Consider the following 27,642-nt stretch of genomic DNA (forward strand, 5'->3'; position numbering starts at 1 on the left):
ATTTTAAAGTACAACTTTTCAATGTGTAAATAGGTAGGTACTGTATATTTAAAATAACTTTAAAATTGTAAGAAAGACACCAAAACACAGTATGTAACTATTAATGATTTAATTAAGAATTCTTAATTTTAAATATTCATATCTGTAATTCCTGAGAAACATGCAAAGTGTATGTACACTTACAGGTACTTTTAATAGTTGTGCAGAAAAATAGGTTTTAGTCCAGAACAGTGTGAATAAAAAAACCCCCTTCAGTGTAGAGCAGTTTTAAATTTGCACACTGTCCTATAACCAGCCCAGTTCATATTCTTTTTGTTCACTAAGGATTTAACCTTTTATCTGGCTTTCCACAGAAGAGCTAAAATTTTGGGTGAGTTGGGATGGCTTCATTCTATTAAAAAAAAAAAAGCAAAAAAAAGTGCCTTAGTTTCTAGGGTCTTGGCATGTTGGTTAACTACTTTAAATCTTTTATAATACTAAAATAAGGCAGCTAATAAAAAAAGGCAATTTATATTTGCTGTACTGATATACATTTGCAGATCTGAAATTCACTGTGTTTGGGAGGGGTTTTATTACTTCCTTTTTATGGTACCAAAACATCTAATCAGGCAAGGACACATTTCTTAAGGTATTGCAGGAGATGAGTGGCAATCCAGCAGATTTTAAAAGAGCACTGATTACCCATGAATTTTCCCAGTGACCAACATTCAATAAAGAGGACATTTGATATCATGAACTCATTGCTAAAGGAGGCCAGTGATTTCTGTGACTTTTCAGGTAAGAAATGTGTTACTGTTTTGGAATACTATTTGTGCTCCAGTAAATTAAGGTGGTTAGTTCATAATTGTGTTATTGTAAAGTTTCCTATGTTTATATGGTAATTTGTTGTGATGGCAGGACTGTGAGGGAGCATGCTGGATTGAACAACCCTGTGGCACACAGCATGGGATAATTGCCAAACATTGCCTGCATCATCTGCTCTGACGACAGCAGTTCCAGGCTGCCCTAAAGGTACACAGTTGTATATCTACACATACTGATTAAAGAGAATATTGGTCAAAATCTGGCACTCCACTCTGTGGAGACTGGCTTAGACAAGGGTTGTGGTTTCTAGGTTAAACTAATGTACATGGAAAAGACATTCTGTTGTCCTTATATTCTTATTCATGTGTGTTGTTAAGAAGAAACTTCTGCTTCATTATTTTTTTTGTTTTGTTTTTTGGGGGGCTTTGTTTGTTTTGATAACAATTAAAAAATATTTCTGACAAATTCCCTAAGGAAATATGTCGAACCTAATGAATCTGATTAAGTCCATCCACTAAGGGTGGTTGAATCCTTGAGCTGTGCTCCTATAGGCAGTTTGAGTTCAACTGACTTCATCTGCTTGGCTAACAAAAATCCAGTCTTGAGGACTGCTACTAAATGTGTATAAACAAAGCTGAGCAGAAAGACATGGCATTTACAGATGTTTTTGTAGCTGTATCATAAAAGCCCATTTTCCCAGTCTCATGGATGCCATCCTATTCTTCCCCATGCCATGCATTTCTCCGTTCCCAGGTTTCTTCCTGCTTCCTCAAGGGCACAGAGAGTACAGCAGTGCAATGCTGCCAACAACAACAACAACAAATCAATACACATCCAAATTGAATTAGCCAAACTTTGCTTTTATTATCTCAGCCAGGGCAGGCCAGAAACAAAATTGTAAAAATCAAGTTCCTTACCTTCCCTCTCCTCAATAACTGTACATAGGACCAGAGGGCAGCACACATGAAACTTTTATTTCTGAGTAACTTCTCTCTCTAAAAATCCATCATCCAATACTTCTCCAAATCTGAAAATGTGTTGATTGCATGTGAATTACTTTTGCCTGCTTTTCTCTTCTTTGAATTCCTCTGATTTTCAGCACTTTTCCTTTAAAGTATCCTTTACACTCTTTCCATGTTGCTCTCCACTGCTGTCCTCCAGAAAGTGTTTTTGTTAACCTTTAACATACCTTGACTTACACCACTTTACTTTTGGATATCTCTTTTTGTGTCTGCAAATAATTTATACTAATTTCCTAAATTATGAGCAGAAGACAGGAAGTGGGAGCACAAAAGTATCTGTAAATACTGATTTATCCCAGTTACATTCAAAGACCTACCTGTTAAAAAAATGTGTATCTAGGAACAGTCCATGGGTCACCTTGTTGTCTGCTAGAATTCTAAGTATATGGTCAATATAAATTTTTCTAAATTTTTTAGGTGTTTTCCCCAAAGTCAGCCTCAGATTTTATCTTCCTTCCAACTAGTACAATCCTCAATGGAAAAGCTAAACCTACTAACTAATATCTGTTTATTCATGTACCTCAAAATACAGTCTATTCTCTTAGGAATTAACACACCAATCCTTTGTAGCTTCCCTGCAGCTTTTGTCTGCAATTTCCAAGTTGATCTTTTACAGAGACTTATTTTTTTGCTGCTGTTGCTGTAGTCAACATATTAGACTTTGTCTATTTTATTTAAAGTCTGAACGGTAATATTAGAAATATTTTTGTTCTGGACTTCATATCTCCTAAGTATTTTTTCTCCTTTCTTTTAAATTCAGTTTTCCAACACTTCATCATGTGTATGTAGTTGCCCTTACAAATGTTAGCCAGATAAATCTGTTTGTTCTAAAAACTTACATATCCTCAAGTAAGAAAATATTCATATTTTAAGGGTGTGGGATGGCAGGATTTAGATATTTGCACAGAGAAAAACGTGCTGTCTTCCACACTAATAATTTTCCAAATGCTCACTCCTACTCTGGTTTTAGTCTTTTTCAATTTTTCTCAAACAGCCTCTACCTTATCTTCTCATCTACACAATGAAGGCTTAGAAAGGAGAAATTTACTCACAAGTGTGATCTGTGTAGCTCAGGAAGGATTTTTCCTGGCCTGTGACACCCTACAGAAACTCTGCTTGATATCTTTATGACCATGAGGGCTTTTTCTTTCTTCTTGACCCCGTTCAGTGTTTAAGTAAGAATCCTGATTTTATTTCTCTGGTATTGTGGTAATTTAAACTCCATATACTTACTCATTCTATCTCAGTGTTTTTAGAAAAAGTGCAGAGGTTTTAGGAAGCTTCTCAGCGGTCAGGCTGGCTCCGGCTCTGGGTCCATCACAGCTGGAGTTGATCTAAGTTTGGGCTGCCTTGTCCACTCCTCTATTGGCTCTGGCTCTGTGTTTCCACCTTCGGCGCTGTGCTGGCACTGGCTCTTGTCTGATCCTTCTGTGAATTGCTCCTTGGAGCAGATCTGGCTGAACAGTTTTTTTGTTTCATTGTTGTTTTTTTTTTTTTCCTCTTCACTTTTGTGGGGTTAGCTTACAGATGAGCAGCCTCCCTGGGTTGGCTCCTGCACATGTATGTGGGTGTTAGTGCTGAGGCAAGGGAAAGAATAGAAAGCCTTGATTGGTGTATGAGGCTCTGACGACCCAAATTCCTTGTATGTTTAAGGTGCCATTGGATCCCACCTCAGGCTGCAGTTCCACCTTTTATCTGGGCTGATCTCCACACCAGCACCCATTCCCTCTCTGTCTCCTCTGGGGCCAGCACTACTTTTTGTGCAGCTGCACTATTCCAAATCAACAACAGAACCCCTCTCCTTGCCACCCAAAACCACAGCAGTTGCTTCAGCTGACAGAGCATGGAGCCATGTAATGCTATTGCTGGCAGTGAGGGTGGAGCAAGAAAAGTAAATATTTTTTTAAAAAGTAAAAAAGTACAAAAACTACATGCCAGTCATTAAGCGATGTAAAGCGACCGTGGAATTGCAGCCTGTGAAGTATATGTATATATATTTACTACATTTTACCAATGAAGCAGCCTGTTTAGCCTTGAGATGACTTTTGAGAAGACTGTTCTTGAATGGAAGATTGTTCTCCCACATCTCCTCCTCCCACTCACAACTCCCAGTTTAAGTCTTTTGGTAGCCACCTGTAAGCCCTTGTCAATATAAAGTCCAGGTCTGGAATCCTGCATATTCCAGAAATCCATGATGTGTTTTTACACATATATATATGTAATTCCATTTGTATTTACAGAGAAAATCAGTAAAGCAATAGGGTTATTAAAAAAAAAAACAACCCAACAATTTTGACAGATTTTCATTGAAAAAAAATTTCATATGTTTCCCTGAAGTGTGCAAGTAAATTCGTAGGGAAGGAATAGGCTGATCCTATTGACCTAAATGATGACTGTTCCTTTAGCCTTTTGCACACATGGTGATCTGCCCTGAGATGCCCATTCTGGAGTAGCACAAAGCAGGGAATGACTAAAGGTAAATAGTAAGACAAGACAAGAGTTGCAATTATTGTCCAAGCTGGAATTCATCTCCCTTGCCTTAGTCTCTAAAATACTGGCATCTAGCCTAAATTAATTGTTTCTAGGTCTTTTTTTAAGGTGGGAAGAGAGACTTGTCCAGTGCCAGTTTCTCTTCTACTTCATGGGCAAACCAGGCAATATTGAAATGTGCTATGGTGATACCTCTCTGTCTGTCTGTATGTATTTGATTATAAAGGAATTCTGCACAGTTAGCTTATACTACACAGCTACTTTTAATTTCCTGAACTTTTATGAGCTATAAACTAAGATTGAAGCTCAATTATCATATGCACAAATTTTTAATCCCTTTAAGTGTGGAAAACCTTTATATGACTGTCAGCTTTTTTGTATTAGCTAACTGCAAATATTTCATCAACTTATTAATTACTCTTTCGGAGACAGAGCTACATCCATTTTTAAGAAGTTCTGAATTTCTAAGAAATGTAGTGATTTGAACCAGGAAGAATTTTTAAGCAAACATCAGAGAAAATATATAATCTTTGGGGTTTACATTAAAAAAAAGATCTAAAATAAAATAATGCTGGAAACTTTGCTGTGTTTTGGCAATAGCTTACTTATTGAACATAGAGCTATTTATTTAGTGCACTGAGTATGTTCATGAAACCTTAGTAAATTTTTGAAGTAAAATTTGCAAGTAGCATAAAAATCTAGCTGGCTAATAGCAGGATATTCTCTCCATAAGTGTGGTTAAAAATAAGAATTAAAAAAAATAAATCCAGATTTTAAGAACTAGTATCTCTGCATTGAAAGGGCAAGAGTCTAAATCTAAATGTAAGTGTAAAAGCTGGAAAAGATTGAACATATGTTATTTCCCACCAGCACAATATTAAATGCAATTATTTTCTTTCTGCTAAAATCTTGAATATATCTTGCAACACAACCTCAAAGAGTCCCCTGCTGCTGTTGATTATAGTGAATCCCACTTCCTGCCACCCAGTAAGTCTTTGCAATTTTCTCTTTTTCGCCACCCTGTGGAGATAAATAATGTATATTAATGTGGAAATATCAACAGTAAAATCTCTTAATATTCTCCACAAAATAAAGCTTCTCTATAAATCAAAGGATTTGTATAATTCATTAATTTTTTTTTTGAGCAAAAAGAAGCAAGTTCCTTATGTAAGGGCTTTGAAAAGTTTGAATCTCACTCTTGGAAAACAAGTGTGCCAAAAACTGTATAGGAGACAGATGAGTTTTTTCAAATTGAAAAAATTATTTGGTATAGGGTACTGCATTTAAACCACAGATTTTAGTGTTTTTCTTTCTCAGACTCATTAAGCAGACCTTGACAAATCCTTGTTTCTCTTCCCTTGACCCAGAACCTTAGGAAGTGTGTCAGAGAATTTAGTGCTGTTTTTCAGGAATTGCTCCCTGTGCTGAACGTGACCATAGAGGATGTTCTGTAAAAGGTTTATCATGTCTGGCTCTGATAAAAGTGTGCATTCAAATCCAATACATTGCTAATTCCACACTCAGCTCTCCCCACTTCTGTACATTAAAAAAATGTAACATGACAAATTTCCTTTGCAACTCTAGATTGTAGAAAGGATGAGAAAAGCAAAGGCAGAAGCTATGACCCCCTGAAAACTGCTTTACAATCGAGGTTGAGGTTTCAGTGCTTAAGTGGAAAATTGCCATGCTAAAGAAATGATTGCTTGCTGACTATACGAGTTGGGGATCTGGGGTGTGTGTGTGACCATATTGATTCTAAAGTGCTCTTTTTTTGCTTAACATGTTTTTCCTTTTAATTCCAACTTCCAGGAACATGGAATCCTTTGATGAACACTGTAAATGTTTCCTAAGTTAATTTAAAAGAAACCCCAAGCCTATAATGCTAACCTTTCTACTGCTTAAATGAGAAAGCTAATTGAAAAAAATATTCAAACCAGAAAAGAATAAAAATAAATTTAAAAAAAAAAAGAAGAAAAAAATAAGGAAAGAACCTTCTCAGAACAGAACCCTTAGTCACCAACATTTTAGATGACAGTCTGAGGAGTCTAACCACTCTGTATTATTAAAATACCATCAAATTAAAATAACGGCAGAATACTGAGACAGAGGCAAATTGTGTCCCCTTCTCTGTGGTTGTGGCAGGCCAGCAGTCAAGGACCCAGCCAGGAGTGTAATTTCTGTGGGAAGGAGGGGAGGGAGAAGGGAGGATACCTTTTGTGTTTCAGGGCTGGGGAATGTGGTACTCGAAAAAGTGGGCAGTTGCGAGCTGTGTTCTGCATTTTATTAGCTGGTTTTGCACTTGGCAATAGTGCAGCACCAGTGCAGGCTCTTACTGACTCAGGGAGAAGCTGTTTCCTTCTTTTGTCCCCTTCTGCCCTACCAATAACAGCTGCTGGGAAGGTATTTTCCCCATGGTGTTTTGTTGAAAGGTAGACAAAATATTTTCAATTATCCCTTGCTGTTAGATTTCTGTGTAAATAATTTGTGTTATGGTAAAAATCCATCTAAGGCAGGAAGACTGTTTGCTACTTTCAGCCCCAATTCTGTAAACATTTCTATGCATGTTTAGTTTTCACCATGTGAGCAGTATCCATTTGGGTGAAGTTAAGGATGGCTGTAGCTGCATGTTGGAAACTTGACCTACTTTGCATATCATTATGCATGTAGCACAATTTTAGTCCAAGAGAGTGTCCCGGAGATGGGAAGTCTGAGCTGTGGAAGAGTCCATCGAGGAAATGAAATCTAGCCAGCTAATATGAATTAAATATTTTTGTACTTTCATGTAATATAGTCATTCACAACTGGAGAAGTAGTAGGAAAAACATAAGCCTTAACAAAAATTAGAATTTATTCAGTGGCTGAGGCAGAAACCAAAAGCAGCTTGCATGGTGGCAACACACAGGTGATTTATGAGTGCCTTTTATGATTGAAACTGCAGATTTTGGAATTAGTTTACACTTTGCAAAGAGAGTTTTGTTTGTTTTGAAAATTTAGATGTGCTAAGATTTAAAAAAAAATTGTAATGTCAAGTCAGCTATGCGTTGTCCTCCTTGTGCCAGGACATTGTAATGGCAATACATAAAAATCCTCCTATCAAATGTGATGCAGGATTTTAAGTGTGAAGGCTAAAGCTCATTACTAACTATGATTATTTCTACACATTATCTATTCCATTAACTTAGCTCCTGATACTGCAGAAGTTTAGAAACCTAAAATTATACAGAGTGAATAATTCTTTTAGAGTAAATGGGACTCCTACAAATGCGTGAAGTGAAATGTGTGCGTGAAACAAGCAGGGCTAGGGCTTTTAATGGGAACCTTGTTATGCATAAATATAATTGCTATGTGAGGAGTCTTTCATGAATGAAATCCCCCAACAGCCTCACTCCAGGTAGAGAAACAGGATAAGATGCAAAGTCCAAAAAGAGTAGGCCCCAGGTTTTTAGAGGCTTATGCCCACATTTGAAGGTGTCCATAGAAGCAGATATGGATCTGTCTAAATTGAGCTCGAGGCAGGCATTCTTAGCATTTTTTCTACTCAAGTGACTTGGTGTAAGTGACTTGTTCAGAAACACTCTGTAGGTTTGTAGCACGGCCAGGAATAGAACCCACATCTCCTGACTCACAGTTATAGACCAGACTTCTTCTCAAATTTGTGTGGAAACTTAATTGGCCATGTTTCTCTGTTAGGGGGAATTTATTAATATTGCTGCTACCTTGCAGTGATTTGTAATTTTCTTGATATGATCCCATTCAATAAAGGTGTAAAGCTGAACGTGAGCTTTCTCTGAGTAGATGCAGAGCATCTGGTTTATACAAATGGTTTCCCACCAAAAAGGAAAACTTGGAACTGTAGATTTTTAATGCACAGATCTTGTGCTGTTGCAATGTTAAGAAGTCCTTGTTGTTATGAATGTGCATTATGAGTATATTGTACACAGTCCTGGTATGCAAATGTGTAGCATTCAGAGAAGTGAAATAATTCTGTGTTATTATTATCTTTGTAAATTGCATCTTAAGAGTTTGTTGAGGACTTTACGACGGCAGTTTTCTATAGTCACAGCTATACAGCACAAAGTGTTTCTTTCATTATTAACAATAACTGAGCCAATGAAAATGCTTTTAAATATACACCAGACAAGCAGTTATCCAGCTCTTCCTTCTTACCATCCACAAACCATCTTTTAGCATCTTATAAACGAGCATGTAAAATAGCTTTGTAAACATCTGCTTTTCATTGTTAATTGTCAGGGAAAACTAGAGATTTAAATGCTTCTTTTGTAGCATTCCTTAATCCTATCAGAAAGAGAGCTCTAGATGCTTCTCCTTTCTCAATGCAGATAGCTTCCATAGGCTGGGGGCTTTCTTATTTCTTCCTTTTAATTTTTTTTTTTTTCAATATCTGTAGTTCTTATTTACTAACAAACAGCTTGTTTCACATCTCAGTTTGAAAGGTCTTGCACATTCTAGTCTGTGTAGCAACTCAGTAAATTTAAACAAAATGTACTAGGGAATTATTGATTGCAGTATAAAATGTGTTGAAAAACAAAATTCTTTTCTCATTACGATCTGCTCAGTATTTTCTTTCATATATAAACTATCAGGTCAGGTATTATATCATACACATTCAATAAGAAAACAGGAGTACATGTTCATACATAACATAAAAAATAATAAAAAGTTCACATTGCTACAATGCAATTATTATTTTTTTGGAAACACTGCCTTTATTTTGGTTAGCTTTTCTGTTCTAATAATCAAGTCATTAATGTCAGTTGAGTGTGTCTGGCAATGATTTACTTAAGGTGGCATTCATAACACACAGTAGCTGCATTATACAGGAAAAATAAATCTATTCATGTTACATTTCCTACCTTTAAAGCTTTTTTTAAAATCGTGTATTATGGTCCTGGATTTGTAGCATTTGACTTTTTGCTTCTTGCACACACAAAAGGAACATTTATGATTTGAAACTGTTTCATGTTTTATATTTTGTGGACAGGAATAAATCTTTTTTTTACGTTTGAGGTTTTTTTTCCACCAATCTGTTTCATTTGGGAAAAGATACTTTTTTGATTTAGAATTTGAATGTTTCCATAGCTTTGGTCTTTTAATTTTGGCGTTTTGAAGTCAAAGTCTGCTTAACTAATTCTTCCAGCACAGTCATTATTTTAGAATAATTTAGATTTCTCCCTGTTTTATTAATTAAATAGTAATTTAAGGGTACCATTACCTATTAATTTTTTTATTCCCGCTATTCAATATTTACTTCTAGAACTTCCTAAAAGAATTTTTACATGGACCTCAGCATCACTGCATGTAAAATTAATTGAAATGACATATTGTTGCAGTTTCTATGACAACCATATCATGATGCTGATGCTCTCAAAAATTTATAAACTACTATTTCAACTATGCTAATAGCACCGAGTAGAGCTAACATTTATTTACTTAATATTCTTATTAGAATCAAGCTGTTAATACTTAATTTAAAAAAAAAACAAACAGAAGAAGGTGTATGTCGGCATTTTTAGTTTGTCTGATTTTTGTTGATTTTTGTGAAGGAATTCTGGCTTTCTATGAGAACCTTTTTAAAATCTAACCCTGCTACATTATGTTGACGAAGGGCTTATTCACTCAAAACAAAGAGGATGTATATCATCACTCACAAACTTTTAAACACGACATTCCAAAATAACTCTTACAGTGCAATCCATGGCATAAAGAAGCCTTGTTTTGCTGGTGGAATATTTAAAGTCAGTTTATTTCTATTTCTATTGTTTTAGATGCTAAATCTCAAATGCTTGTGACATCAGAGTACTGATTCACTGGCATGACTTACATAAATAAAATCACAAGCTTAAGTGTCTTCATGACCAGGCACAAAGTTATAAACACCTGAATAATATTTACTTATATTGTAAATGTTTTATTGTAAATGTAAAATGTGAAAAGGCCTTGCCTGGTAACTTGATTTTTTTTTTCCATATTAAATACATACCTTTGGTATAATCATGTTATTTCATCAATCTGCAGGCTTTTAGAAGTTAGCTGATTTTAACAGTTTGACAGGGAACTCTATTACTCAGGCAACACTCACACTGGAATAAATGAGGGTTTTACTTGAGTAAAAAAATTAGGACCAATGTAAGATGCCTTATTCAAGTTACTTCATAATTATATAGATTGCAATGACTTAAAAAATAGTGAGTTTTACTCTCCAAACACAGTAATTTTATTCAGTCTCTAACTTGCACTTATTAAAAAGTGTGTTTTCTATTCAAAATGCGTGATTCTCATGTATAAGACTTATTGATCATTGATCCAAATAGGAAATAAAACACCTTGATTTTTCAGTCATCTGTCTTAGGAAGATTCCAAAACAGTACAATCATATTTACTTCACTTCAGTCTTAAATCTGATATTACACTGGAAAAACGTTCCATATAATTAATTGAATGTTCGAATATGCTGAGATCATGTCACGTTCCAGTTTTACTAGTATGAAAGCTTTCAGCAGTTTCTGCCCAACATTCCCGGTTTACTAAGCTATATTTAAACATATTTTGAAAGATTTATACAGTGATTTGCTTCTTAGTCAACTTTGTTGCAAGAAGTTACTACTGCGTATTTGGGTAAGAAAATGTGAAGTGCCTGAAGAGGAGAGGAGGGAGGACATGGCCCTACTGCCCATGTGGGATATGTCATGATATTTACAAGCTCCAAATAAAATTGGATAGCTTGAAACAACTCCATATCCCAGAATATCTTTGTAGACATTTTAACCTCTTGTCTTAATATTTTCTAAACTGTTAATCCTTTCCAGCATCATCATTTTAAGTCTCTTTATAAGAAGCATGCACTTCACATGCACAGGACTTGAGCTCCTGGATGAAACAACTGGCAATGACACGAGCCTACAAGATTAGGCCATATAGTCATAAATCCAAAAAAAAAAATCTTGAAACCAATGCAATTTATAAGTGCACAGTGGTACTAATATAAAACACAAAATCATTGGCCTATCTTGAGGATTCCTTTTATTTCTGTTCATGTGGCATGTGTATGTGGCTAAGTGGTAATACATTTATTTGCAGTGTGGGCCAGTTTCCAGGTCAAAGACAACTTTGTTTATTTATTCTAATCTTCAGAGTTGCTTTTTGTTATTTTTGTTTGGTTTTATTTGGGTATTTTTGTTTGTTTGTTTGGATTTTTTTTACTCCGTATATGTTTGTAGCACAATAGTTTGGTCAGGGACTTTGAAAATTGTGCTTTGCTGGTGAGGTTATTTTTTATTTGAGGGAATGGGTATATGAAACAAAAATAAACTGATGGAATAATTGCAGTGTTACAATAGAAATCCTATACATGCTCTGTTGAATTCCAGCATGTGCTGTCAGAATGGGACACTGCTAGTGAGAAAATAAAAGCACCGTGGTGTGCTGATAGGGGTTTGCAGTCATCATGTTTTAGCAAGGGCTTTTTTGTCACTGAGATTCTAGGGGAAGATCCTCAGCAACCTTCATGTTTACACCACTGACCTAGAGCTTATTCTGGTCTAGAATATAAAATAGAGCTGCTGTGGGCTGTAAGGGGGTCCTGTAGCATGAGCCCCCTCCCAGCCCCTCAAATGTGCTCTACCTGACACAGATCTTCCTGTCTCCCCTCATTCCCGAGACAAGCTCTGCAATTCCCAGCTGAAGCTGGGAAAATTGGTGTAATATGTGAGGCTATACAGGTGCATGCTCAAGGAAGAGATGCCTTAGAATGTGATGATTGCTTTAAACATCTCTGGCATGGCTTTCTGGAAAAGTACCTTTAAAACCACTGTTAATCTTGAGCTGCATTTTTGGATGTTAGCTGTGTTTTATGGTCATCCTGTTGTACAGAGATGGGAGTTGAAATATTACTAAAATGATAAACAGGCAAATCCAGCTATTAGGTAAAATTCCCAGATTAGCAGGAGCAGATGTGTTTCAGTGGAAATATTTGCACCTTCCACAGTAACGCTACTCTTTCTCTACTTTTACTATGTGCATGAAAAGCATCAGGTATCCAATCTTAAGGTGATTCCTAATCAGAGCTGAATGTAATTGCCAGTTTTTGGAGCTTGTTATTAGAGTTCTCATGGTTCATGTGCGGAGCTTGCTCTGCCAGTGCAACTAGTAGGCAGGAGTTAAGGGACTTCAACCTTGCCGGTGCAGTCAGTGCTTTTCTGGGTGCCAGGATGCCCTGACATGATGGATGCTTTCCAGTAGCTGGGATGCTTTCCACCAGCTGCTAAAAGCCTCCTGAGAGGAACCCCCTTCTGGGTTAAAGCTTTTCGTGAGAGGTAAGTGATGTGTTGTGCCCCTGTATAAATGGATCTGTCTCCTGCAGTAGATCCATTTCCATAGCTTTCATGTGCCTGGAGCACACCTTAGAAACTCATCGTGCTGATCTTCATCCACAACTTTTAGCAGTGTCACCCCAGGTACTGTCCATGGGTGGTGATAGCCTAGTCTTTCTTCTTCTCTTTTTTCCCACTCCCCTTCCATTAATATAAATATAACCAAAACCCCAGCCTCGAACTTGCGATCAGCTAAAAGACCTGAGAAGGAAAACCTTCCAGGAAAGCCCGGGCAGTGCAAGTGGCCTGATTTTGGCCGGGGAAAGAGGCAGAAAGAGGATGGGCAGGGGAGCCAGCAGTGCTCCCTGGCACACACTCCGAAGGGACGCTGCGTTCCAGCAGGGGGGTCGGAGGGGATTTACAGAGAGCGGTGCCGGCGGGAGGAGCGGGCCGGGATGCTCTCTGCCCTACTCACCCCAATTCTCTGGGGAGCGCCCAGTGAAGAGAGGGAGAAAGTCTCGGGGCAGGAAGGAAAACACCCGTGTGGCGCTTTCGCTTTGTGTATTCCCATCTCCTCAATTCTCCTTAAATTCTCTCTCTCTTTCTCCGGCCCGTGAGAGCGGGCGGGAGGCAGGTGCGCTGTCCCGGAGCCCCGGGCGCTGCGCGCTGCCCCCGGCGGAGCCCCGACCCCGCGGTCCGCCCTGCGCGAGTCCCCGCGGCCGCAGCGCGCTCGGCCGGCCCGGGAGCGCTCGGTGCGGGGCCCGCGCCCGCCTCACGGTGGCGCGGTAAGCACATGGACGGGCCCGGGCGCGCCGGCCGGGAGCGCGCTCCGGGAGCCTGCTCCGGAATAACAGTCCCGGTAATGGCTCGGATAAATCAAACCGCTGCTACAGAGGCGCAGGGACGAGAGCTGCGCGATGCTCCGCGCCGGCCGAAGGTGTTTCAGCCTCCCCGGTCGGCGCAGAGCCCGGCGGCATCGCAGCGACGGTCTGCGGCATCTGAAGAGCGCGGTCTCACCTGGGGTTAGTTTCCCCCTCCCCCTCTCCGTCTCACTCCTCCCCCAGCCCCCCCAGGAGAAGTTTGCAAAGAATGTGATGGAGAGTGTAAAGCAGCTGATGCCGATGTTAAGCTCCGGCTCGGTTCGGGCACAAGGAGCTGAGCCACAGCCCCGAGCCGCCGCCCTGGTTAGCGCAGCAGCGCGCCCCTGGCAGCCGGGGTACCCGTGGGGGAACAAACACAATGTAGAATCATCTTACCTCCCAGCCGAGGGAGCCGCCTGCGAGGCAGGAGCGGGAGCGGCGCGGATCCTGCCTCCCGCCCCGGCCGGTCCGTGCCCGCGCTCCGGCAGCGCCGCCGCGCCCGGCTCCGCTCCCGCCGGGCTCCCCCCGCCCCCGGCGGGCAGTCCCCCGCCTCAGCCCCGCACACATCCGCGAGTCAGGGGCACCGTTCCGAGGCAATCCTTGCCGGTGCTAATCCCCCGAGGCTTCTCTCCGCCAGAGCGTGGAACAAAATTGCCGGTTCCCCTGAGTTTTGTCAGGCTGTGCTGGCGCTCGGGAGCAGGTAAGGCGGCTGCTGGCTGCCAGCGATCCCCGCTGCACTTGCAGCGAGCAGCAGGAGCCGGTGGAAGTGGGAGTGTGGTCTGCTCTTCATTAGGGAGGGGGGAACGGACCCTGGAGGTGATGCAGTGAAACACTTCTACTCCCTTGCATTGTGTTTGTCACAGACCACGGGCGCTCTCCTTTTATAACATTCACTTCAAGCATTCTCAAACCCAACCGGAATAAGTTCTGATCCTCCCCTTTAGTTTACATTGGGGTTGTCAAAGGATTAAATAAATGAAACTTTATTTGACCGTGGAGTTTACAGACCCTGGGATCCCTGCGCGCTCTGGCCTTATTTTAATTCTATAGCGGTAATTACCCTTCGTTTCTTTAAGTGCAATAGATTTATTGCCTTAGAGACTATGCACAGTTTGATTGAATTATTCATTTTTTTTTTCTTTGGTGTAGACTGCATCTGGGGACTGATGTGACGTGTAGATTTTTTTTTTTTCAGGAACAAAGGGAATGTGGAAATGAAAGAGAGAGGGAGAGAGAGGCTGGCAGATGTGATGAGATGCGGTGAAGGTGTATCCAGCTTGGCACTCCCACTCCTCTCTTCTCCTCTCATTGCAGCCCTGGGTGACTCTCAGGCTAACACAAACAGCTTTTCTTCCGCAGCCTGCCCTCTGTCACTGTAAGTACAACAGCCTTCTCTTATCAGCATGCAAATTCCAGCCACTCACTACCTTAGCCTGGTGTTTGCACTTTAGATTTACAGAGGGGACCTTTAAAATGAACTTTCCGAGACAGGAAGGGGTTTTCATGTCGAACTTGCTTTTATTTTCTTTGTAAAAGTTTATGTGTTTTTTCCGTTTTTCTCTTCCCCCCCCCCCCTTTTTTTTTTTTTTTTTTTTTTTTTTTTTTTTTTTTTTTGATCGGCGGGGGCGTGGAGCGGAGAGATTGTTGCTGCAGCTTTTTCCTTTGCTATCAAGATGATGCACAGTTTAAAATGAAATTAAAATCTCCTTGATACTCTTTCTCCCAAGACAATACATTTTGTTGGCAGATGACGCTGTAAGGAATTCAGAATTTCTGTTTTCAGGCAGATCTTTAGCTTTGAGTGTTGCAAGATGCAACCGTCCCCTAAATTTGGAGGAGTTCGCCAGAGGTTCTTGTTCTAGGAGAACTCGTATCAGCTGATGGGTTTGCTTTTGAAGAAACGTGCAGTATTTTACTTCTATCTAGTCTAACAAAACTTTTTCCCAATCGGATTATCAGGCTTTGACTTCTTTACCTTCAGCTTTTTCTCACATGCTGTTGATTATTTCGCAAAAGTTTCTCTGAACATCTTTAGCAAGCCTGTAACAAGCCTTCATTGTCGGACAGTGTCCGCAGAGGGAATTTATAAACATGCCTCTTAATTGTCCGGCATTAACTGGGGTGAGAGGGCAGTTTAGAAGTGGGTGAATGACTTTTAAAGTGAAATTTCTTGCCCTTTGAATCCAAAACTTTTGAGACTGTTCCGCCAACTCTCCAGGAGTTGCAGGTTTGCTGCTCAGGTTAAAGATGCGGTACGTACAACTCAGAGCACAGACAGGTTGCCTCGCTTGTTGAATATTGCTTTACTTTAACGCAATTACTGAGACACACGGCGCAAAATGCCATGACAGCTGTGCACAGGTAAGTGCCCCGACGTGATGTGAGCGCCTGCAGTCCCTCTGCTGAGCAGGGACCCCCAGCAGGTCAGCATCCCTCCTCAACATCTGCCTCTAGCCATCACCAAGCCAAAGCAAGGGCAGTAATTCCAAACGCGGTTTCTAAAAGTGGGGTAACACTCCAAGTGAAAGCGCTTTCTTGTTTCTCGGCACGTGTATACGGATCCGCACGGCGGGTGTTCACTTATGCAAACAAAGAGGGAATCACAATTATCCCCGTGCAGCGCGCACACACACACGCACATTTGCATACAATGCCCAAGGAATCCTCTTTTCCTGCCGCCGAGAAGTTGCCGCTCTCGGCACTGAGTTAACAGTTACATCTGTAACTTAATTGATCACGCAGGGGAAGCAACAAGCTGGAGAGCGTTCCTTGCGCTCCGCATGGGAGCGCGGCCGCATCCCTGCCGTGTCCTGCCCCAACCCAGTGTCATTCTCTGCACTGGAATTTCGGGAGTGCAGCGGGATGCTGCCCCGATTTGGAGCTAGGTGGGAGGTTGGATTTATCTGATGCCTTAATTATCTCTTGTCCCGTTCCCGCTTCGTATTTAATAAGGCGCTACGTTTGAGGAGTGCTTGGGTTGTATTTTTCCTTTCTGTTTCTTGGAAGAAAAAAACTTCCAGCAACAAATTACTAGAGTTGCAGACTGAGGCAGACTCATTCGTCCCTGTGTTCTGATTTACATCTCTTTTCTTACATAGCTCATTTTAATTTTTTAAAATCTTTCTGCGCGCCAAAGCTACATTAGTTGTGCAAAAAGTCGAGGTATTTCCTTTACTTGCAGGTTTAAATGTGTTACAAGGAAAGCGTTAGTGGCCAATCACTGGAATTCTTATAACTAAAGATTAAAAAGCAGGGAGTAGTATCTCGAAATGCAGCTATTTACTGCTCTTAATTCCATACACTGGATAACTGCAGCAAGGTGAATACTTTGAAGTAGCCGAAATCAGGTGAATACAAACTCAGTATTTACAATCATACAATTTCCCCTCATCTCCGAATTTCACTTTTTTTAGTGTATTTTATTAAAATGGAAAGAACGCATGGAAAATAGCTACTATGCCCTCCTCCAGCTAATTTGATGATAAAGCTTTTCTAAATCACTATAAAGTTCTATTTCAAGGTGCTTGCTACTTGCCGAATAGGACTTGGTTACTCCTTTTTATTGTAGTGTAATTGCCAAAAATACTGTATAAAACAGGTCTACTATTCCAAGAGGTTCTGACTTACAGCTCCTTTTCCCCGAACTCGGCTCGAGAGGGGCGATAGCACCTCGGATAGCAAAGGCAGAGGATGCAACGTGCATGACTCCAGCAGTGTGTCGAGTTTTACAGCTTGTTAACAAAATGAACTAGAGCCAGGTCATATCTGTCCTGTGCCATCGCGTTAATGCTCAATTTTCATCACGTCCTGCTGAAGCCAGGTTCATTCGCTGTGGGGCTGAGTGTGCTTCTGGGTCTAACCTAGTCTGCAAATTTCTACTTGAGAGGGAAGGAAAGCGAAATCAGGCTCTCTCCTCGTCTTTTTGGCCTCTATAAGTTATGAAGCTATTTTAAAATTAAAAAGTTTGTCTGTTACTAACTGTTCCAGGCGCCTTCTGGAAAATGGGGAGAAAGTGCCAAAAATACAGAGATGAATCAACAACTTCTCTCTCTCTCTCTCATTTTGTGGGCTTGAGGTTGCTTTCCGCACTCCCATCTTAACAACAGTTTAGCCTAGGTGTGAATAATATCAAAAGAGGGAGACGTTCGCTCTGCAGCGCTGTTTGCCCACCTGATCTGCGGGCCTCTGACAGTTTGAAAGACTCTTTTATGTTTACCTTTGGAATGCAAAAATACAGCAGGGAGACTTTCTTGGGTTTGCAGTACTCAGCCACTGGTTGATTTTCTCCTTAGCTCCTTATAGTTTTTCCCTTCTTTCTCCCAGATCTCTCTCTCTCCCCCCCCCCCCCCCCCCCATCCCCAATTAGCACTTCCAAGAGAGCGTGAGTTCCTAAATTGGTATTCAAGCTGATATTCCAGTCCTTATCTGTTGCCTTTTGGTAGGCAGAGAGAGGGATATTTATATATTGCCGCTGCTAAAATTTCTCGTCGTCGCCACGAGAATCCCAACTTCAGCTCGAGTCCGTCCTAAATCAGTTTTTCCTCTCCGGCCATACCTGTCCTTCCTTTTTCACTGCACTCACTTTTCACCTTTCTGCTGAATCCATCACAAAATAGTTTGTGGACTTTGAGTGTCTTGTCCCCCTTGGGTCCCCGTAGCTGGATCCCATCTCTGGTGTAATTTATACTTTCCATTTCATCTCCCTCCCCCCCACCACCCTTTTTTTTTTTTCTTTTTTAAATTTTTTTTAATTTTTCCCCCTCCCGGCCGTGATGTGGGATGGGGCTCTTCAGAGACCCATTTATCAGCTGTCACTAAGCGCTTGCTGAGTGCTTCCCTCTCGTCGTCCCCGCTCCCTCCCCACGCCGCCAGCTCTTCCCTCCTCCTGCACATCGTCTTTCTCCAGCTTTTTTTTTTTTTTTTTTTTCTTGTAATTTTATTTTTCTGGTGTATCCCGTGAGCCGGCGGGACTCTCCCGGCGTGTGTCCCCACGCTGGAGGGAGGGAGGGAGGAGGGCGGAGGGCGGGCCGGCCCCGTGTGACACGGCCCCCCCCGCGCCGCCCCGGCCCCGCGAACCGGCTCCCCCGGGACCCCCCCGCTCCCCCTCCTCCTTTTCCGGCCCCCGCCCCGCCCTCGCACCCCCTCCCCGGTAACTTTCTAGTACCTTTCCTCACCACTCCGGGCAATCAGTGGTCATTAGCGGGAGCAGAGCGGTGTAGGGTTTCATGTGTCTAATGGCCCTGTGAGTGGTGATAGCTGCGCGGGGATGCGGCTGGCAGCCCGCGCCGATTTCACTTTCTGTTTTGTGCTCACTTTCTCCGCAGTTGTTGCTCTCCCCGCTCGCTCCCAGCCTCTCTCTCTCTCTCTCTCTGTGTCTCTCCCTCCCTTCCCCTCTCCCTCCTCTCTCTCCCTGTGTTGTCTCATCTTGCCTGTGCTGTCTGGGCGGGGGAGCCCTGCCTCCTTTTGCCTTCCTCAGATCAATGCCCTGGCCACTCACTTTCTGATGTTGCACGACGGGAAATGCTTTGAATACTTACGACATGGCCGCTCACATTGATTGCCAAGATTGACAGCAGTAACCATCGCCTTCACTTGTTTCAGGAGGAAAAAAAAAAAAATGAACCTGATTGTAACCAAATCTCCAGGCAACCCATCCGCAAACTTCTAACGATCGGGATCCTGCACATCCATGGCCCGGAGAAACACCAGCAGACTCTAGTTCATTTATTTTATTTTATTTTATTTTACCGAATTACTACCCATTTATTCCTCTCCCTTCCCTCCCCCCCTTCACCTCCTTCCCTTTTTTATTTTTATTTTTTTTTTAATGAAAATTACCGAAGCGCGTTGCAAAAAAAAAAAAAAAGGAGGCTCACCCAGTGCTTTGTGCCACACTGGATCCCGAGGAGGTAACCAGGAAAACCAGCCCTATTGTGTTGTATACCTGTTGTTTGCTGTGGTGTGTAGTGCTGCGTGGCTTGGTGGCGGTGGCGGCGGTTTAATGGGTTTTCGCTGGATTTATGTCGCTTTGCAGGAGAGAATTCGGTTCCCCCTGCGCTGTCTTTAATGGGTTATTAGTTGCAATAGAGTGAAGCAGCAGCGTCCGGAGATAGATCTGTTGTTTAGCTTTTAACATTGCTGAATTCACCCCTTCCCCCGCCTCCCCCTGCACGATTATTTACTTTTATATCACGAGGGTGTTGTGTTTCTTTTTTCTTCCTTTTTTTTTTTTTTTTTTTTCTCCCTTCTCTTTAGAGAAAAGTAGTTATAGTCTCGTCCCCGTGCGAGTTTCCGGGGCTGTTTGAATCCCTAGGTTTCCGAGACGTTAAGGGACCCCAGTACCTTGAAATCACAACACTTTCTCATCCTTCCCGAGTAGAGTTTATTTTAAAATGTAGTGACAGATCAGCGTTGTATTTTAAGATCACCCACGGCAGGCGAACACATGGTGCGGGAAGATATTGTACGTAAGGAACTAACACGAGAGGGAGAAAGAGAGAAAGAGAGGAAAAATAAAATCCGAAATAAATCTTTGAGAGCGGAGCGCTGCTGTCATTGCTCCGAAGCGCTCGCGTGGGTTTCTCCTGGCGGATAACCCCGAGAGACGCGGGATGGAGAAAGGCGAAGGGAGTTTAGTGGTGCTCGTGGGTTCTGCGCGAAGTTTGAGGTGGGTTTGAGTGCTTTGGAGTTGGCCGGGGACGGCTGCGGGGAGCACACAAAGCTGCGGGAGCGGCGGCGGCCGTGCCGCGCTCGGCCACGGCGCGGCGCTGTCCCGAGCAGCCGCCGCCGCCTTCTCTCTCCCAGCAGAGCCTGCGGATAAAGTTATACCGAAAACTTTAAAATCGATATCGCGCCCTAATTCGTGATACACAAGGAGGGGGGAAGAAGGCAGTCCATCATTAGAGAGCTCTGTTTACACCCGGGGAAGGGGAGATGCGTGCCGCTTTGTGGCAACAGTCGACTTGGGATTTCTTGCTGCCTTAGCTCTTTGCCGGAGGTCATGCAAATCGACCTTAAAAGAATGCATAAGCCATAAATTAAAATAAACCCTTAGCCAGAGGCTGATCCATAAGTAGACAATACCTAACCTGGACAAAACGGCTTCCTTTGCGAGCTGAAAAAAAGAATAGTGCCTAAACTAAATGCAAAGTAAGTTTTCAGGAAGTATTTCACTTACTATTATTACTGTTATTATTCTTTTAAAATAAAATAGTGGCAGTTGCAACAAGCTAGCGCAGCTGTTTACAGGCGGTGCTGCAGGATACGAGTGAGGCAAGGTGTGTTTTGTGGAGAGCTTGTTCTTTTCCTGGGTTTCACTACCTTCGAAGCTGTTTATTTTTTTGGACTGGGGATAAGAAGCCTCTTTTACCGTACAAGCAATCTGATGTTTTATCTCGGATAACGCTGAAGAGTTTATGGCCAAATCTGGGTTGCCTGCAACTGTCACATGCGCGCACACAAGCTGTGTCTGTATATAATAGTCTCGGGGCTTGTTTTTTTTCCCGCAGTTTTTGACAATTGTTCCATTCATGATCCTGAAAGGAATCATCAGTGGGAGCTAATGAGTGTGCCTCTGCGGCTTGCCCTGCTCCGGGGAGGAGCGGGCACCGGCGCTGCCCGCTCGTGTAATGCATGCACGCGTGTACGGGCGGCGGGGTCGCGGCTGGCTGTAGGTAGGGGAGAGGCACAGCAGACAGGGCTGATGTGAGCAGGTAGCTGCGGGTGCAGGGCCAGCCCAGCCGCCGGAGCGTGTCCCCGGGCCGGCAGCCCCGGCCGCGGCCCGAGCCGTGCGCCCAGGGCCCGGAGGTCACTCGCAGGCACCCCTCGTGTCCAGCCGGGCGCTGTCTCCGCTTCCTGCGGGCCGCCTCGCCGTGGGGTTTGCTGCGGTTTTGTTACTTGTGAAAGGACGGCGAGGAGTGAAAGTGGCACCGTGAAAGGACAATTAGTGTTGCGTCTGAGTGGCCGGGGTGGGGGGAAGGGGGGCCGCAGGGAAAGGCAGCCCGGTGGGAGCCTGGGGACGGCAGATTAGTGCTGTCCTAGGGGTGTTTCCCAAAAACAGAGAGGTGAAACTTTCTGTGATAAAGTAATATATCTTCGCCTGCTGTTTGTAGATAAGGTATATGTTTATTAAGCAAATTTAAATAGCCTTCGGCACACGAGCGGCACTTTGTTCCTACTGCTTTCTCTTACCCCCACTTTAACATTTTTTTTTTGCCATTTCCATCTTCAGTGCTGATCGTGAGGACAGGAGAACAGTTCTATCAAGTCCTCAAACAGAGCTCGAAGTCCAAAAATTAACGAATTTCCCTCTCTGTATTCGTGTAATGGAGCAATTTTGAAACCTGTTTTGAGACTTCGACTTGACTTGACTTGTTTTATTGACGTGCTTGTGCCCACTCATTTAATTAAGCCATTATAATACCATAAAGTAAATAATAAGAATGAATGTGAGATATGTGCATGTAGCCTGCCATTATATACAAATATTTCCCTGGAAAAGACCCTTTAAAAAACTTTTTTTCAGCACCCCACGATTCTTTGGCAAGATCTTATTGCAGGTTTTTGTTTTGAGCCAGGATATTTCGTGGGTTTTTGTGCTCATGACGTTACATGCACACTACGCTTGGAATATAAACATCAAGCGTACCTAGCAGTTCATTCTAGTAAAACTAAGGAATAATTATTTATAGTGAGTACATTTAAAAGAAAATAATGAGGTCATTTGGAGTATGCTGCAGTTTGAAGTAGCTCGACACCTGGCAGAAACTACATACGCGTTTTCTTCAGACTCTGCACTATCCATAACTTTTCCTTATAATACATTCTTGTGTTAAGTGAGAAAGGCTGTTTGTAAAACAATCCCCTGGCTGGTTCCAGTGTTGGGTGAAGTTGATCCTGTAATGGCATTTTGTTTTGAACAGTTGCTGTAGTTGAAGTTCCCTCATAAGGTAAGGTGGCACTGGGTCTGAAAGGAGGTCCAAATGCCACATTTATAATTAGACTGCCAATTCAGCACATTGTATCTATTGCTATACAGGGATATACTGCTGTGTCTGGTCTCTCAATAGACTGTATTCAGAATTAGCCAATTCAACTGCTTAAACTTTGGAGTCAAATTTAGAATAGGCAATGAGAGAAGGAAAGAAAGAAAACAATAATGCTTTTTTTCCCTCAGCTAGCTATTAAAAGCCAAAGAATATACGGAAACCAACCCAGGCACTGCTCTTGGAAGCCCTGCACCGAGCGCAGCCTGGCCAGCCTCGCCTGCAAAACCATTTTGAAGCGCACTTCTCCGGGGGGAGGGGAAGGTGAGCCCTGGGCATCGCTCCCAGCGCCGCTCTCCAGGCCGCTTCCCGGCCGCGCCGGCCGAGGCAGCCGGGGGAGGGAGCGCGGGGTGAGCCCGGCGGGGCAGCCCGGCCTGGCCCAGCCCAGCCCGGCCGCGGACCCCGGGCTGCTGTGGCCCCGCAGCGACCCCCGGGGCGGGCCGGTCCCCGGAGCCCCCGAACCCCGCGGCGGGGCGGGAGCGGACGCGGCAGCGCCGGGGACCCCGAGCCCCCGGCTGTGTGCCCGCCGTGCCCCCGGCTGTGTGCCCGCCGTGCCCCTCGGTCTGTGACCGCCTTGCCCCAGGCTCTGTGCCCGCCTTATCCCTCGGCTGTATGCCCGCCGTGCCCCAGGCTCTGTGCCCGCCTTGCCCCTCGGTCTGTGCCCGCCGTGCCCCTCGGTCTGTGCCCGCCTTGCCCCAGGCTCTGTGCCCGCCTTATCCCTCGGCTGTATGCCCGCCGTGCCCCAGGCTCTGTGCCCGCCTTGCCCCTCGGTCTGTGCCCGCCGTGCCCCTCGGTCTGTGCCCGCCTTGCCCCAGGCTCTGTGCCCGCCTTATCCCTCGGCTGTATGCCCGCCGTGCCCCAGGCTCTGTGCCCGCCTTGCCCCTCGGTCTGTGCCCGCCTTGTCCCCCTGTCTGTGCCCGCCTTGCCCCAGGCTCTGTGCCCGCCTTGTCCCCCGGCTGTATGCCCGCCTTGTCCCTCGGCTGTATGCCCGCCGTGCCCCCGGTCTGTGCCCGCCGTGCCCCGGCTCTGTGCCCGCCTTGCCCCTCGGTCTGTGCCCGCCTTGCCCCTCGGTCTGTGCCCGCCTTGTCCCCTGGTCTGTGCCCGCCTTGCCCCAGGCTCTGTGCCCGCCTTGTCCCCCGGCTGTATGCCCGCCGTGCCCCGGCTCTGTGCCCGCCGTGCCCCCGGCTGGCGGCTCCCGGCCCTTTCCCTCCTGTCACACTTCTCGTGTCGCTCGCCGCGCTTCCCCCGGCCTCCTCCCCGGGAACTTTAATTCATTCAGCGATGAGCGCGCAAGGGGCCCTTTGGTCGGCAGTCTCGCATCCTCTGCTAAACGCATTATTTCCTCCCTCCTCCCTGCAGCTCAGTGCTGCGTCTCGGTTCTGCTGGGAGGCTGAACTGGGCTGCCTCAGCGCTCCCTCGGTTGCCTTCTCTGCTAGATGGCAGGGTGCAAGCCAGTGCCATGTGTATAACACAGCATAAAGGGAGCGAGACAGATGGCTGTCTCTCCCTGCACGTTCCCGACTCTCCGCTCAACTTATGTAACTGCTGCGGTTTTTTTCCTTTTTTTTTTTTTTTTGCCTTTACACACCGAGGAAAGAGACAAGAGAAACAAAGTGGAGTCCATCAGTTTCACTGGTAAGGCCACAAGTGTCTTACCAGTAGAAAATACTTGTAGAAAATAATAGCTGACATCCAAAGTGAGTCGCCTTCACTTGTCAGCTTGATTTTGTTCACAAGTGGGAACTGCCAGTGCTTGTACCCTCGCCAGTGGTTTTTAATATGTGGCCAACAACTGTTTGTGGTCATATCCTGCCGAACTTCTTCTGCTCAACAGGAAAAAAAATCTCTTTGGACTTTTTTTTTTTTTTTTGCATCTTTGGTCGTATTTTTAGTCCAGAGTATCCACTTATCCCTGCAGTTCTTGGAGGCCTTGAAATATCTTGTGGCAATAAAGGCCAGAGCTTTGCATGATGATAGCAATAACAAATACATTTTTTTTTCTTTCTCAGTTGGCATTAGAAATTTTCTTTAGTCCTCTTTTATCTGCTAAACACAGTGATCACCTTGGGAGATACCACTTCAGGAAGCATATCCATCAATCTTTTACACTTGGGTTGATTTCCCCCTTGGAAGTGTATAGATCAGACTCCAAAGGCTTCAGTCGATTTATTTGTTTGTTTATTTATTTATTTATTGCTTTCCACCCCATACAATGGGATGTTGTATATTTCCTTTTTTCCACAGTAGAGATCTACTTTAGATCTCCACTTTAGAGATCAGCAGACTGGTTTGGCAGACCTTGAATGTAATGGCTAAAGTTTTCAAAAGTTATGTAAATAGGGGTGTCTGTGTCTATGTGAACTATGTCAACTGCAGTGATACAGCGACATATTTTTAAAACATTTCAGTTTGTACAGTAAATCACAGAGGCAGAGCCTTGAGACATTTCTGCAGGGTGTCAGAACCCGGGAGAGAAGTGCTGCTGTGTGATGTGTTGGCTGGTTCACAGAGAGCTCGCTCGTCAAGTAGCAGCAAAACACACAGAGGTGCATGTTTCAGGTTTGTACTCTAGCAGGCTGGCTTCTGCTCGTCTCTTTCAGTGGCTTTTGGTGTAATTTTTATTTACACAGCTTTCTATTTTTCCTCAGGTAGAACAGTAAGAATGGGAACTTTTAGGGGACTTATTACCAAACCATAGAAACTGAATTTTCTTTTCTTTTGTACAAGCCATTCAGAGATTTTTAGGCACGCTTCTCCCACAGTATGTATTTGTACATGTGTCATTGCAGGCCTTTACACCATATTATGAAAACAACTAAACACCATAAAATCCTACCATTAGTAAGGTTGTGTACTGGACTGGTGTGATGCCTGTCTGAAATATGTGCCTATTTATTTAGATGTAGTTCTGAGAGAGATCTGATAGATGTATTTGCTGGAAAGCAGCTGATTTCTAAGTGATAAAACTGGATGATTACATGTTCCCAAAGCCTTTTCAGCACAGAAGTAGGTGTTCTTTTAAAACAGTATTCTGTGGCAACAACAAATACTTGCGACATCATTGTAAGAGATTTCCTGCCAATTTTTAGTTTACTGTCTTTCAGAAAGTCTAGAGTTCTTTGGAACTCATGAAATTGCTACAGATACCCATCGTATATTCAAGTATTCAGTGAAGTTTTAAATAATTCTCTTTCAATTAGTACAACAGGAACCTGAAAAATGGATTTTCTCTTAAAGAAACAAGAATCAGTACACAGACATTTCTCTCCTCCTCTTGTATATTTTAAAATACTTATATCAGTTTTATGTTTACTGTTTTGTCTTCTTAAATTAAGAAGAAAAAAAACCAGCATCCCAAGTCTGTAAAAATCATTGCTTGGAAATTAGTCCAATTAAATATTTCTTGAATCTTGTGAATTCGAATGAGTAAGATAAAATTAGGTATATTGTTAAACTAGGTTAATCAGAGTAATTCATATATAGTACAGAATGGATCAATGAATGCTTTTTTGAAGTCAGGCAAAACATTCCATCAAGTTAATGTGTTTAAGGGTATCATATCAGGGACAGACAGGTACTAGCAGTGATAAAAAACAGATAACCTGCAACAAAATGATTTACAGATGGGTCATTATCATCTATAGAGAGCTTCCACAGATCATATTCTTTAGAAAGAGAGAATGTAATTCTATAGATCTAGGAGAATTACCTAAATAGGTCTGAATATTTAATGTTTTTTCTGAGTGACTAGTAGAATTTGACAAAGCCAAATTTTTTAGCCTTCTTATGGGCAGCATGTTAATTAATATAAGATACAGGAAAGGGTTTGTATTTTAAGTATTTTTTCTGTTTATTTACCTGAGCGTTGAAGTGAAGCTTGGGAAATGTTTTGATTCTTCTTGTGCAAACTTTGTAGTACATACCTTTAAAATATGTTCAAGAATGTAGCATCCAAATTTAAAAAAAAGGTGAAAAGTTTGATGTTAGTGATTTATTATATTTCAGAACCTATTCCATACAGCAAGTGGCTGAGTTGCATCTTTTCCATCGGTGGCAAGACAGGATGTCATTTAAATATTTTTTCTTTCTTCTTGAGCTATAGAGAAAAGTGTAGTCAATTGTGTCTCCAGTCACTGGTAGACTGACATAAGGCAACAGGAAAGTCTAAAACCTTAGAGGTGCAGTATTGATTTGATTGCTAACTCCAAATCCTTCATATCATTGCTCAAAATATCTAACTTACACCAATATTACCCATTCTTTTTATAGTGACACCATGCTTAGTAAAAAACTTCTAAGCACTGAGGTCAGGTGTTGAGATTGGATTCTAGTTTATTTTTTATGAATCAGATAAAGATTTCTGTGCATGAGACCGTATGTGAAGATGAGAGAACAAGAACATTTCCATATCAAAGGCAATATATCTGAGGCTGCATAGTAATTAAAATGCAGTGGTTTGGACTCTGTGCACTAGCACTTAGGCAGAGCGTTGTTGGGACCTTGTGCAGCATGCAGGCGGTTGTCTCTTGCATACTTCTAGAAATATACTTATAATTTTGTACAAACATTTATGCCAGTCCACACTTTTCTGTGGATAATTTGTATTTCATCCAAACCATTCAAAGTAGAAGTTATTTTTTGAGCAACCCCCTCATTATGGCTTTTGTGCATCAACTATTTTTATTCTGGTTGTTTGTATTTCCTCTTACCAGAATGATGGCTTGTTTATAGTCATATTTTTTTGTGTATTTCGCTAAGACCCCTTCCATATACCACTGAAATTTTACAACTTGCATAAAATATCTTGTATTAGAAACAAAAATGCTAATATCTTTTCAGATTTATTGCAAATGGTGTGATTTCTTACATACCATACTTTATGGCAAATTAAATGCATGTGCTGGAACATAATATTTTTAATGGAACAATATGTGTTTACTAATTCCAACTAACTGTTACACAGCATAAGGAGAATTTATATATTACTCCAAGGACCTGCCATTGTGGGAAAATTGACATAAAATACTGCAGGGTGCTCCCTATCTGGAAACTCTTTTCTGGAATAAATGTGACTTTAATTCCTCAGTGGATC

At 42.8% G+C, this 27,642-nt stretch overlaps 1 protein-coding gene and 1 long non-coding RNA gene across 6 annotated transcripts in view; one reads left to right on the forward strand and one right to left on the reverse strand.

Annotated features, from left to right (window-relative positions):
• The first annotated feature begins 14,715 nt into the window (after positions 1–14,715).
• Positions 14,716–27,642, forward strand: part of SOX6 (SRY-box transcription factor 6) — a 369,092-nt gene continuing 356,165 nt past the window's right edge. Inside the window, exon 1 of one of the 4 annotated variants that reach the window (XM_079307926.1) lies at positions 14,716–14,881. The gene's annotated coding sequence lies outside the window, so the exon portion shown is untranslated. Of the gene's footprint in view, positions 14,882–18,977; positions 19,416–20,529; positions 20,656–27,642 lie in introns of those variants that run through there. The other 3 variants (XM_079307922.1, XM_079307919.1, XM_079307921.1) reach the window with 3 other exon arrangements.
• On the reverse strand, positions 15,001–19,704 carry LOC306803061. Of its 2 annotated transcripts, none has more exons than XR_013774545.1 (3): positions 19,383–19,704; positions 18,671–19,097; positions 15,001–16,085 (listed from the first exon to the last, which is right to left on the reverse strand). It is a non-coding gene; the product is annotated as an uncharacterized lncRNA (long non-coding RNA). The 2 variants fall into 2 exon arrangements; XR_013774546.1 differs by having other exon boundaries at positions 15,003–16,085; positions 19,044–19,097; positions 19,383–19,698.

Source organism: Erithacus rubecula, assembly GCF_903797595.1.
Source record: "Erithacus rubecula genome assembly, chromosome: 6".
Lineage (NCBI taxonomy): Eukaryota > Metazoa > Chordata > Aves > Passeriformes > Muscicapidae > Erithacus > Erithacus rubecula.